The following is a 12,191-nucleotide window of genomic DNA, read 5'->3' as shown; positions in this document are numbered from 1 at the left end:
ATTTTGACTAGGAGGCTTTGTTTAACGTATTTTCCAATAGGATATGTTTACAATTAAGATTTTGACTAGGAGGCTTTGTTTAACGTATTAAGCTATTCTCATAGTACGCTTGTAAATGAAAACATATTATAAACAAATAAAATAAAAAACATCCCAGAGATGAAGCCAACGATGCGAATAATTAAAACTTCTGCCAACGAGGTACCAGGTGGATTAGTTCCACAGCGCACGGAGGACTACAGAGCTATAAAATTTTGATTGTATTAATCATAATGAAAGGGAAACATTTTTTTTTAATCATGTATCAGCGATTCCCCAGTTTTCCTTTCCCAAAGCAAAGTGGTCCCAATTTTCCTTTTTCAAAGAAAAGTGGTCAGTGTACTCTCTCTCTATAAAAGCTATCGTGGAGAGTGTGTTCAATCCACATTCTTTCGTTTTTGTTTCAACTGTGAACAACATAACCATGGGGTTTCTATATTCAAACATCCCACTTATTAGATGTGCAATTTCATTGTTATTGGCTATCTGTACGTTAATCCCTGGATCATTATGTTGTGATAGCTGCCTCTACAAATCCAAACTCGTCTACCACAGCCAGCCTCCATTGCCTGAAATCATCAATGGTATGTATGTATAGATTTCATATTTTGGATTCAGTTCTCATAACGAATCAATATAAGCATCAATATCGCATGCAGTTATGTTGTGTGATTTCTTTTTAAAATGGATGCAATATAAATATAAATAATAATAGATATGCAGTTATGGAGTGTGATTTCTTTTTAAAATGGATGCAACATAAATATCAATGAAAAATATAGAGCGATGGTATAATAAATTATAAGTTAGAAGTCAGACGTAGGTATAGGCATCCTAGATCGTGGTGGTTGGGCAGAAAAGCAGAGGACGATGAAGGTGAGATTGTCACTGAAATCCCTGCGTAGAGCCTCGGTGACCAAGACTTTGGAGCAACACTGGGGATCGTTGTTAGATCGTTGTTTGAGATCACCTCTCTTATGGGGATGGCTATGGCTATGGCTATGGCTATGGCTAACTCTTCAATTGCTTCCATAAATGATGTGTATATAGGGGTGATTTTCAATGAATTTTATTCCGCCTATCTTTAATACTATGTTAATTATATTGTTTTTTGTTTTAGATAATTGCATTTCATCATTTACACATTGAATTCATCCCAAGGCATTATAACAATATTCAACAACATATTGCATATGTAGAAAAAACAATATCATCAATAATGCAGCCAAACATAAAGGAATAATAGAAGAAAAAAATCACATATAGAGACATTAGGATTATTCGGAGACCAAGGCAAACCCTGCAAAGAGAAAACCCTTTTAGATTATTCTTCTTTTTAGATTATTCTTCTTATTAGATTGTCATGAATGTTTTAGCAAAGAATGTTTTAGCAAAGAGAGAATACAATGATCCATATCTGCAACTACAAAAATATCCAGCAACTACAAAAATATCCAGCAAAATCAAATAAAAAATATCCCAGAGATGAAGCCAACAATGCTAATAATTAAAACTTCTGCCAACGAGGTACCAGGTGGATTAGTTCCACCTACTGCACATCTGGAGGTACCAGGTGGATTAGTTCCACCTACTGCACATCTGGGTTAGCGCACGGAGGACTACAGACCTTCAGCTGCAGGTCCCTGAGTACCCTGGAGACCACCAGCCGCCAGTTGAGATACCCCTCTTCAGTCACAAAACCCCCAAGGGACTCGATCCGCGATCTCTCGACGCTCGTGGTGGGCTTGTGATCTCTGTAAATTTCAACAGCTATGCCGCCCCTTTTCCCCAAAACCGCCCGACGATCGCAAGCATTGGCCACCATGAGCGACTTTCCTGACACCATGGCCACAAGCGCCGTCATCTTGGACCTGATGCAGGCCTATGCCTGGGCATCGTTGGCCTTGAGGAATGCATTCTTGATGGCCTTGTCAATTCCTACACCTCCCTCCAAAAAATCGACGTCGCCCTCGCAGAGCATCAAATTTCTATTCTATTTCGATCAAGTTGGCGTAGTGAGACACCACCTCTCTCTGGAATTTTGTATACCTAATTCGTCTGCACACACGCCTCCTTGCGTGCACCGTGCACCCTTTAGGATGACCCCTCCCCTTAAACAGAGAGTTGTGAAGGAAAATAAATAATAATCACATTCCACGTGCACCTCTAATGGCTGAAAATGCTATAATCGCATCGCTCGCCCCTCCATCCAGGACTCCACTCCCTTTCCACTAGTATTTTCAACATTCATCATGCAAACACAAATTTAGAGACGGTGCAAAGTAATTTCCGTAATTTTGGAGATTCAACGTTATACTCTTTTTAAATGCATTTTTAATATATAAACAGATTTATTCTTTCGAATGTTTTCTTACTATTTAAAATGTATCTCTAAATAAATTACTTATTTCAAAAAATTCAAATGATTTAAAATTCACAACTTCAATTTATAATCTCTACAAATCCCTAATAAAATATATACCACAATTTATGTCACGCAAAATCTACACTTATTCCAGAAATTAAAGATAATTCCAGAAATTTTACTGGACCCTCAATAATCCAGAATTCCCGGGTACGAAAACAATGTTCATGGGTAAAAAAATAATCCATAACTTCTCGGGGCATGAGTGGAGGAAGCAATCCCGTTTGTGCTTGTCCGGTTCTAGGAGAGAATAAAGGCTCATGCTAAGGTCTTGTTTTCGAATCCTATGAATATATTCTAGCAAAAATAAGATTCCAATCATATTGTTTTCGAATCCTATGAATATATTCTAGCAAAAATAAGATTCCAATCATATCTTATATGAGATTGTTTTGGGTGTTTTACTCCTAATTCAATAGAATTAACAATGGCAATGATACCCCACTTGGCTTACTAAATTAGGGGTGTTGTGAATTTTTCTAGTGTTGCCTTGACATCTATTATGTTGGGTTGAGACAAACTGCCGCAGGTGGACGTAGGCAGGTTTCAGAGAGGATATGCTCTCAAAATCACAGTTTCCCTAGCATGAATTCTCTGTAACAATTTGTGAGCCATAGATACTTTGATCTACATCTGCAGAGATCAATTAGATGTGATTTCTTCTTTTCTTTTATATTTATGTAAAGTTTGTAAATGGTGCCGAACCAATTATTGTACAGTATTATATAATTCAAAATCGATGTTTTTTTTGGCACTTGGAAACCTCTGAACATATTATTGGTTTAATTATGTTTACAAACTGTTATGGTTTGTTGTTTTTGGTGCTAGGAAACCCCAAACAACTGCTACAGATTATAGTATGAGATCCATGTGTGTGAAATAGAGTTGGTTGATCAATTTTTGAACACATTCAGTATTTAGACGGATTGCCTAGCAACTGATAGATAGCAGAAAGTGAAATATTCGAAAGATGGTGATTGGTCCACAGGATCGTTCATTACTTGAAAGTTGTTATAGTGGAAGCCTGGACGTTGTCAATATTGTTGATCTTGCAAAGTTCATCAAAGATGGTTAGAGGTGATTATTAAATGAGTTGAATGGGAAAGCTAGAATATTGTGGTGGTGAAAAGAGTGTTGTCCGGAGACTTCAGAGTGGGGATAAGTGTAGAGGAAGACCAATCAGACAGATGAGATATGTTAATTGTAATTTATTTTGTAATGATGTAAATGTAAACATTAAAGGAAGCACTTAGATATAATGCTTACATGGTAAATTTAGAGTTGGTTTGGGATTTGGTTGAGAGAATATCTCAACTCTCATATTCATATTTGGAATTAGTTAGATCTCAAACCAACTATATATTTGTATAATATTTATGAATAAATGTAGTGTGAAAATTAATTTCCAGGGAGCAATCTGATTTTCTACTTATACAAACTCTCATCATTTTTGTTAACCTGTATTGGTTTGTTCTCATTATTGTAGATGCATTATGTGACCATGGATCGACTGCACCAAATCTCATGAACAGTGGAAAGCAGTCAGTGGCCACAGCAAGTACCAAAATATATAGGGATGGAAGAATACACGGATGGAAAAGGATGCAGTGGATGCTATCAAATGTGTTGTGTTCTTAACGGGATGGAATTGGTTTTATTTATTTAAATTTGTATTTTAGCTAGCTTTCATTGGTATCATCAAATGATATGAATTCACATCTTTGAATGAAATAATTATCAAATCAATTTAATTATGATATGAATTCGTACAATAATCTTCTCAATGAACTTCTATAATATGAATTTCTCTAATATTCTCCTCAGAATAGTTTATTTTTTGTTTGGCTAATTGAATTGAACTAACCAAATCCAAATCAGATAAGATGTACAGATCCAGCACTTTGCACCAAATCAGGGGTGAAAGTTGTGGTTACAGGCATGTCAATCGACGATAGGACGGATTTTTACGTATACTCTCCCACCTTCCTGAGCTTGGCTCGCCCCAACAAAAGTGAGCAGCTTCTGAACATGGGGGCTGGCCTGGACGTGGAGTATAAACGGTGAGCGAAACAAAATGAAAAAAACCATAAGCTTGAGGGTAGTTATGGTAGTATCCGTATTATCTTGCTGTCAAGTAGTTTTTGTATGGAGGCCATTTTTTCCGTTTAAGTTGCCGAGGTGAATTCATATAATAACATTAGAATCCCACCCAAAAAAAATAGAATAATTGAGAAACAAATTACTTAAAAATCATGTCATGTCATGTCATCTGAATTAAATGGACTGGGCAGACTGATATTTATTTTGCAAGTAGGACAATGGAGATGGTACAGTATGAGTCCGCGCAAATACAGTGCAGTTTGGGAGATTGTCAACAGTGATTTATTCGATAGGCAAGGCCAGCCCCCTTCCTTGTCGTTCCGGTTATTGGTTACCGGTGGCGCGGAGGGAAGTTGGGTGTGGCAGGCTGGACGCAATTTGCTACCTGCAAATTGGAAAGTCGGCTCTGTTTATGACTCCGGACTTCAGATTTCAGAAAGAGCACTCGAATTCAACTGCACTTCCTGCGCAACAGGCGACTGGAAAGATCAAAACTAAGGGGCCTACCTTACGTTATGGTTTTGTTGATGTAAGGATTTCTACTTTTATGTTTATCTATAATAGAAAATAAATAAATAATGTCTCTTTTTATTATTTGAGATTACGCAATGGTTAATGTTGTTTTTGATATAACGTAAGTAGATAAATTCGCCCCCCCCCTTTTTTTGACATTAAACAGATGGTTTTTGTTGACCTAACCTTTCATTTTCAGGTAGAGGTAGTTTTATCTTAAGGATATATGTAATAATAATAATGTGTTTTAATTCAAGAATGTCTGTAAATAAATGAATCTAGGTAATGTAAGGGTTATTTTTTTTAAAATATTTACATTTAAAAAAAAAAAAAATTGTATATAGAGATATGAAATTTATGTAAAAAGGATGGTTTTAATTGAAGTATAGCATTAATGATCTCATTCTCACTGTGTTCTCACTTATTATTGATATTGCAATATAAAAGATATGTGGTAAAATATTTTCTTTTTGATCTCTACGTTGAGCAACATAATTTTATTTCAACTTTCTACATATACAAAGTAACTAAAAGCAATAAATATTAAAATTTTATGACTAACATAGATTATTTAAATATCCATCTTAATTGTTTATTCCAATTTCACAATCACATACATGTATACAGCAAAATATATATTTCAATATTCACCACTTAACAAAACATTCCAACACTAAAACACAAAAAGTAATTGAAAGTAAAAAGAATCTATACACTAAAACACAAAAAGTAATTGAAAGTAAAAAGAATCTATAGGAAACATCTAATTAATTCAATTCTTAATATAAAATTAATACGTGGCATTTAAAAAATATCATTAATAATAAAATAATTCCAGGTGAATTATAAATAAAATATTTTAATATGTAGGATTAAGTAATATTGGTGTGTATTTTTAAAAATATATTAATTACCATCTAGTGGGTCTTGGATAGACCGTGATTGGGTGTTATGTTAAGACACTCCTTGATGTGAGGTCACTGTGTCAATTCCACACCCGCATCGAGGTGATAAATTGGACATGATGAAGATGTAGTCCTACTAAGGCTACAATATATATATATATATATATATATATATATATAGGATTAAGTAATATTGGTGTGTATTTTTAAAAATATATTAATTACCATCCAGTGGGTCTTGGATAGACCGTGATTGGGTGTTATGTTAAGACACTCCTTGATGTGAGGTCACTATGTCAATTCCACACCCGCATCGAGGTGATAAATTGGACATGATGAAGATGTAGTCCTACTAAGGCTACAATATATATATATATATATATATATATGAGAAAAAAACTGACAATGTGGTCCAAAAATTTCAAAAATAAAATACTTCAATGTCAAATATGTATATATGCATCCAGGTGGATGGTAGTGATTTAGCCTCCACATAATATTCTAGAATATTCTTAGTAATAGATCAAAAGTAGTTATGTCCTTCCTTCCATTTTACTTTTAAAATATGTCATATGCACAATTATGTTATTAAAATTTAATATATGTTTGTATTTATATATATGTATGTGGGTTTAAATTAAGTATTAATATTTTTATAATTAATAATAATAAATAAAGTTGTAATTTAGTTTTTTTTTTTTCAATCTTTCCAATGTGAAATGTATCATGAATTAAGTGTTTTGATGATTATCATGGATTTGTGCCTATTTGCATTTACTAACTACTATCTAATTTATATGGCATTATTAAGAAATAACATAGATTTATCTTAAATCTGGATCTACAAGGGCAGAACCACTATCTAATTTATATGGAATTGTTAAGAAATAGCATAGATTTATCTTAAATCTAGATCTACCAAGGGTAGACCCCGATCAGATATTACCATGTTCAAAAGTTTCCTCAAATTTTGTACTCAAAAGTATTTGATCCTGCTCATCTCTCTATAAATCTAGAGGTGAATTTTATATATATATATATATGCTCAAACCAAATATTATGCATAAAAAAACCATTAATCAAAATAATATAATATCTATAATTAAATTTAAAATATTTGACCTAAACATTCATTCCATAATCAAATCATGATCTTTGGTTGAATTCAACAATTATATATTAAAATAGATACCATCTTAAACATAGCAAAACTATTAGTTAAGATATTATAATATCTAAAAGTATTTGATTTAAACATGCATTCCATAATTGAATCAATTTAAGTAAAATATATACTCGCTCTCTATAAAATCACAAAATTTTATCAAGCCATCATCATGATCATCACTTTTGTCCCTAGATGTGAATGCATATGCCAAGGATAAGTCATAATAGAGTAAAAAGGCCCTTCAATCCCTTATCAGGGCACAAAGATCAAGTTAGCCTCAAGATAGCAATTCATACCCCTCACAGGCCTATAAATGAGAAGAAATTTGACCTCATTTGCACACTCACTCAAGAAAGTTCGATCTCCTCAAGATATAAGTTGGAAAAGGATGAAGAAGAAGAAGAAGATCAAGATTGAAGTTTTTGGGGCTCTCTTTCTCTCTCTCGTTCCTTAGGGTTTCTACAGTTTTTGGGCTAATCGAAATTTTGAAACTACATCGAAGTTGCCAATCTACAAGGTCGAAGTTGTGAAGCTACAATGTTGAAGCTGTGAATCTACCTCTAGATTGAAGCTGTGAAGCTACTACATTGAATCTGCTAAAGTTGCATCAAAATCATAGTTGTGAAGTTGCTAAGTCGAAGTTGTTTAAGTTGTTATGTCGAAGTTGTAGAAATCGTTGTTGGGGTTGAAGTTTCTAGAGAAGTTGTTGGAAGGTCAAAGTTTGTTGCTATAAGTTGTGTAAGGAAATATCATCAAGAAGGAACAATGACTTGGTCTTGGAGGGTCTTGGTCAAGGGTCATAGGTCTTGGAATCCATCAATTGAAGTTCTATAAGAAGAGAAGAAATATGGTGGGTTTTCCTTTCGGTTGGAGAGGTTTTGGCCCTAGTTGATCACATATATCTTGTGTCCTATTGTCTCATTGTTCTTTATGATTTGGTAGTTGTTTGATGATAGAGAACACTAATAATAATAAAGGAACAAAGAAGTTAATCAAGTAAAGTAAAAATGCATCACAAACAGTTATCAAAGTAAGAGAAATCACATACACCTGTTGCCCCCTAGATTTCTTAACATGGTATCAGAGCTAAGTTGACTACATCAAGGAAGGGAAACACGAAGAAGGGTACTCAAGGGAAGAAGTATTAAGAGATCATCTTGAAAAAATCAAGACAATAAATCATCAAGAAGGACTAATCCTCTCATCATATTGAAAGGCAATAATTAAGAGCATTAAAGAAGACCTCAAAACCCTAGCTCATCCAAAGAAAGGGTTCCACACTTGAAGTGTCTTGGGAAACTCACACATTCTATGATTATCACGAGGAAGGAAGAGTGAAGAAATTTTGGGTCTGTTCTCTGGGCTATATTCTCCACATGTGCGAAGTATTAGGACATCCTTCTGCAGTAGCAAGAATCAAATTATAGCCACCATCAAGGATCAAGTTCTATGCCAAGAAAGGTCTCCTTTGCAAACCGAAATAACAAGAAAAATAAATCAAGTTAAGCGAAGTAGAAAGAAGGCAAATTTGCCACACGTATGAACTAGGGTTATTTTAGAAAAGGATAAAATTGCAGAACTACTACAACAAGTTGAAATTCTGAAGAAGGACTAAAATTTGAGAAACAAGTTTAACTAACATTGCCTTGAAGGAAGAAAAGCAGGAAAAAGTGTTGTCACAATCATCAAGGAATCAATGTGATCTCCCTTTGAGCCAAGGATCACTTTTGAAGAAATGCATCTTCGCCAAAGAGACATCTTCTATTATCTACATCATCATCATAATCAAGAAGGCATCAAGTTGAAGACTTCATCATATAGGAGTATCTTCACTTGACAAGTAAGTATTTTTATATCTATATTTGAATATGTCAAAATGATTTCATATTGCAAGGAGAGCAACAAATTGGTTAGGTCGTTAAACTTTCCTGCATGGAAGAAGAGGACATATTTGTTCCTCAAAGAAAAATGAAGTCGTTGATCATGTTAAGGGTTTAATTGTTGAACCAACTCAAGAAGATGAAGATATCAAAAGAGGGAATAGCCTCATACTTCATGAGGGTGTCAGAAATATGAGACCAACTGAAAGAGTTAGGGGAAATCATGTCAGATAGAGAAATGACCATCGTGGTACTCAATGCACTACCTAATGAATGGGGCAACTTCATATCAAGTATTTTTGGAAAGAAGGAAGCCACCTCATTCAGTGAACTTTGGTCATTGTGTAAAATTGAATAAACCAGGTTAAAAGAAAAGAGCGATGTGGGCACAGGTGAACAACTTCAAGCATTTGTTGCCATGACTAAGAGAAAAGGAAGGTTAGGAAAATTTGGTCCTTAGGAATAAGAAGGATATGTCAAAGATCCAATGTTATGGTTGTCAAGAATATGAGCACTAAAAAGGATATTGTCCAAAATTCAAGAAGTACAACAAGAGCAAAGAAATAAATGAAGCTCATATCACCAAAGATGTGGAGGAACCTCATGCGAATAAATACAAATGGATAGATCTTCACTTTTAGGGTTTCTCCAATGCATAGCAAGGATAAGTAGGAGGTGAGAAGACCTCTAGCATGGCAGTCAAAATGAGAAGCATTAGGACTACATGCATCTTAGTAGAAGATGACATCATATTAGAAAGCATACCGTTAAAACAAGAGCTCATTAGAAAAGCTTGAAAGGATAAATGATGTAGAAGCATACATGATTATAATAGTCATCATAGAAAGGAAGTAGCTCTCGATAACCTCATTAAAAGCATAAGTAGTACTTATGGGGAAAATAAAAGTCATCTATCATAGAAAGCACTCATCATTGGTTATTTTCATTAGGAAGGAGCATTTGCAGGATGAGGATAATCAGGATCCTCCACTGGAATATTCATTAGAAGATTCACCTCTCTTAAAAGAATAAAGTGTCTCCCTGAGAATTCCATATTGTATGGGAGTCATGGGATGATGGTATGATGACCAAGGAGTGTGCAGGTCAAGATGGTTAAAGTAATTTCAATCCAGGAAGTTTTTGAAGGAAGTCTAGATTACCAAAAAGAAGAAATGAGGTATGTATAAGTGTATTTGATAATATTGAGTCATTTCACCATATAGTTGCAAATAGCAAGGAAGAAGGCTCTACCTCATGAGCATAATCAAGATAAAGGGATATCCTCTTTGGAAGGATGCATGAAGGCATGGTTCATATATTGACTAGATGAAATCAACATAATAAGTCCTCATATGGCATATCTGGTGGTTGAATAAATGAAGTAACTATGGATGGAAGTTTCTAGGGAGAAATATGTGAAGAAATTTATGAGAGATCGTGAAAGATGAAACTATGAGATCAACATCTGATTACTAGAAGAATAAAAGAATGCTAAAAATGCAACTCAACTTATACTAGTTTGAGTTAATGTCTCATATTATATATTTGTATATTAACTATTGTTTAGAAAATTAACTAAAAAATTCAACATAATAGAAAATAATATTATAACAAGATAAAATTGGTCACATGAATATAGAATCAACTAATATATGAAATAAATATGTGATATTTGATTTATCATCTTGTCCTTACATAAATACTCACTCTAGAATTAATAATATATATTTATAATATTAACTATTTGTTTCTAAGAAATTTCACATCATAGCAAACAATATTATAACAAAATCAAATTTCCCACATGATTCATGTTATAGTCATTAAAAACAAAGATGGATCACAAAGAAATTCCACATACAAAATGTAAACACATCATGACCACAATAATTACATGGAAAACATCCATTGGGTAGTTTAACATTTGAAAATAAATTAGGTTAGGATGTTTTCCCCTCCCTAAGAGAAAATTATGTAGCATAAACATTAGAGATATGTATGTATGTGCACAAGTTTTGTGGCATAAAATTTGGAAGCATGCTCACATGTACACAATACATATATAATGTTTAGCAAGGATTATGATTATTAATTTCCCAAAACCAAGGATTATATATGCATGCTTTTTGCATTCAAAGGATTATTTTTTTAGAACCTTTTCTCAAACTTACATTAAAATGTGCATTTTTGGCACCTTTCAACTCCATTAACCCCTTTCTTGTTTCCCTTTCATGGAATCAAAGCCCCACATTGTGTTAATTCCCTTCATCTCACAACGAGCGTGCCAACTCCATTAACCCCCTTCTTGTTTCCCTTTCATGGAATCAAAGCCCCACATTGTGTTAGTTCCCTTCATCTCACAACCAGTGATGTATTTTTCATTAATAACATTAGTATGAAGCATTTAAATTCCTTGGCCATTGGTTACTATCTAATCCACACATATGCATTACATTACATTCCATAATCAAATGGACATGTTGCATAAGCTAGTCACTAATTAAATATATTTATTTATGTAAATTGTTGGACACCTAATCTGCTAAGGGTTATGGTGTGGAATATGAATAGCCAATAGAGTCCAAGAGACCACTTGAAATATCAAAACCAATGTTTATAAGAACATATATTTTATATATACATCTTTATGAATAATATGCATATCATGAGTTATCCAATCTTGTCTATCGTTTGTATGGGTTTTGTGTGAGTTTAACATTGTATCAAAGCATGGACATTTTTTCCTTGAGTAAATTGTGTATTCTTTCTCTAACTGTGTGTCCTACCATTTAATTGAAATGACTCACCTACCTCCTGCCGGTCAGTTCTGATTTTCTCCTGATCAGAACTTCGACCTTATAAATATTTTTACTTTGTTTTCACAAGGTATCGGTCCATTTTCATTGTTGCATGCCTTTCACAAGGTATCGGTCCATTTTCATTACTATGCACCTGTCAAACTGACCTCTTAGCATGATTCTTGTTGAGTTCTCTGTGAGACTATTTTCCTCACATATTACCTAAATTTTTGTTTCACTATGCACATGTTTGTTTCAATGGTAGATGCGTCAATCCCTGGTCACTTGCGGGCCTAACAGTTTTATTGTAGCTTCACTGGTCATTTGGCATGGGCATACAATCCCAAGAGTTCACGCTTTCCC

At 34.0% G+C, this 12,191-nt stretch overlaps 1 pseudogene; it reads left to right on the top strand.

Moving 5' to 3' along the window:
- The first annotated feature begins 463 nt into the window (after positions 1–463).
- On the top strand, positions 464–5,158 carry LOC149252395 (expansin-like A1; annotated as a pseudogene).
- The last annotated feature ends 7,033 nt before the right edge of the window (positions 5,159–12,191 follow it).

The sequence above is a fragment of the Pinus tabuliformis genome, chromosome 7, assembly GCF_031772625.1.
Source record: "Pinus tabuliformis cultivar Carrire ecotype Pingquan chromosome 7, CPIR1, whole genome shotgun sequence".
Lineage (NCBI taxonomy): Eukaryota > Viridiplantae > Streptophyta > Pinopsida > Pinales > Pinaceae > Pinus > Pinus tabuliformis.
The sequence above is the reverse complement of the archived record's forward strand: the minus strand, read 5'-3'. Positions and strand labels throughout refer to the sequence as shown.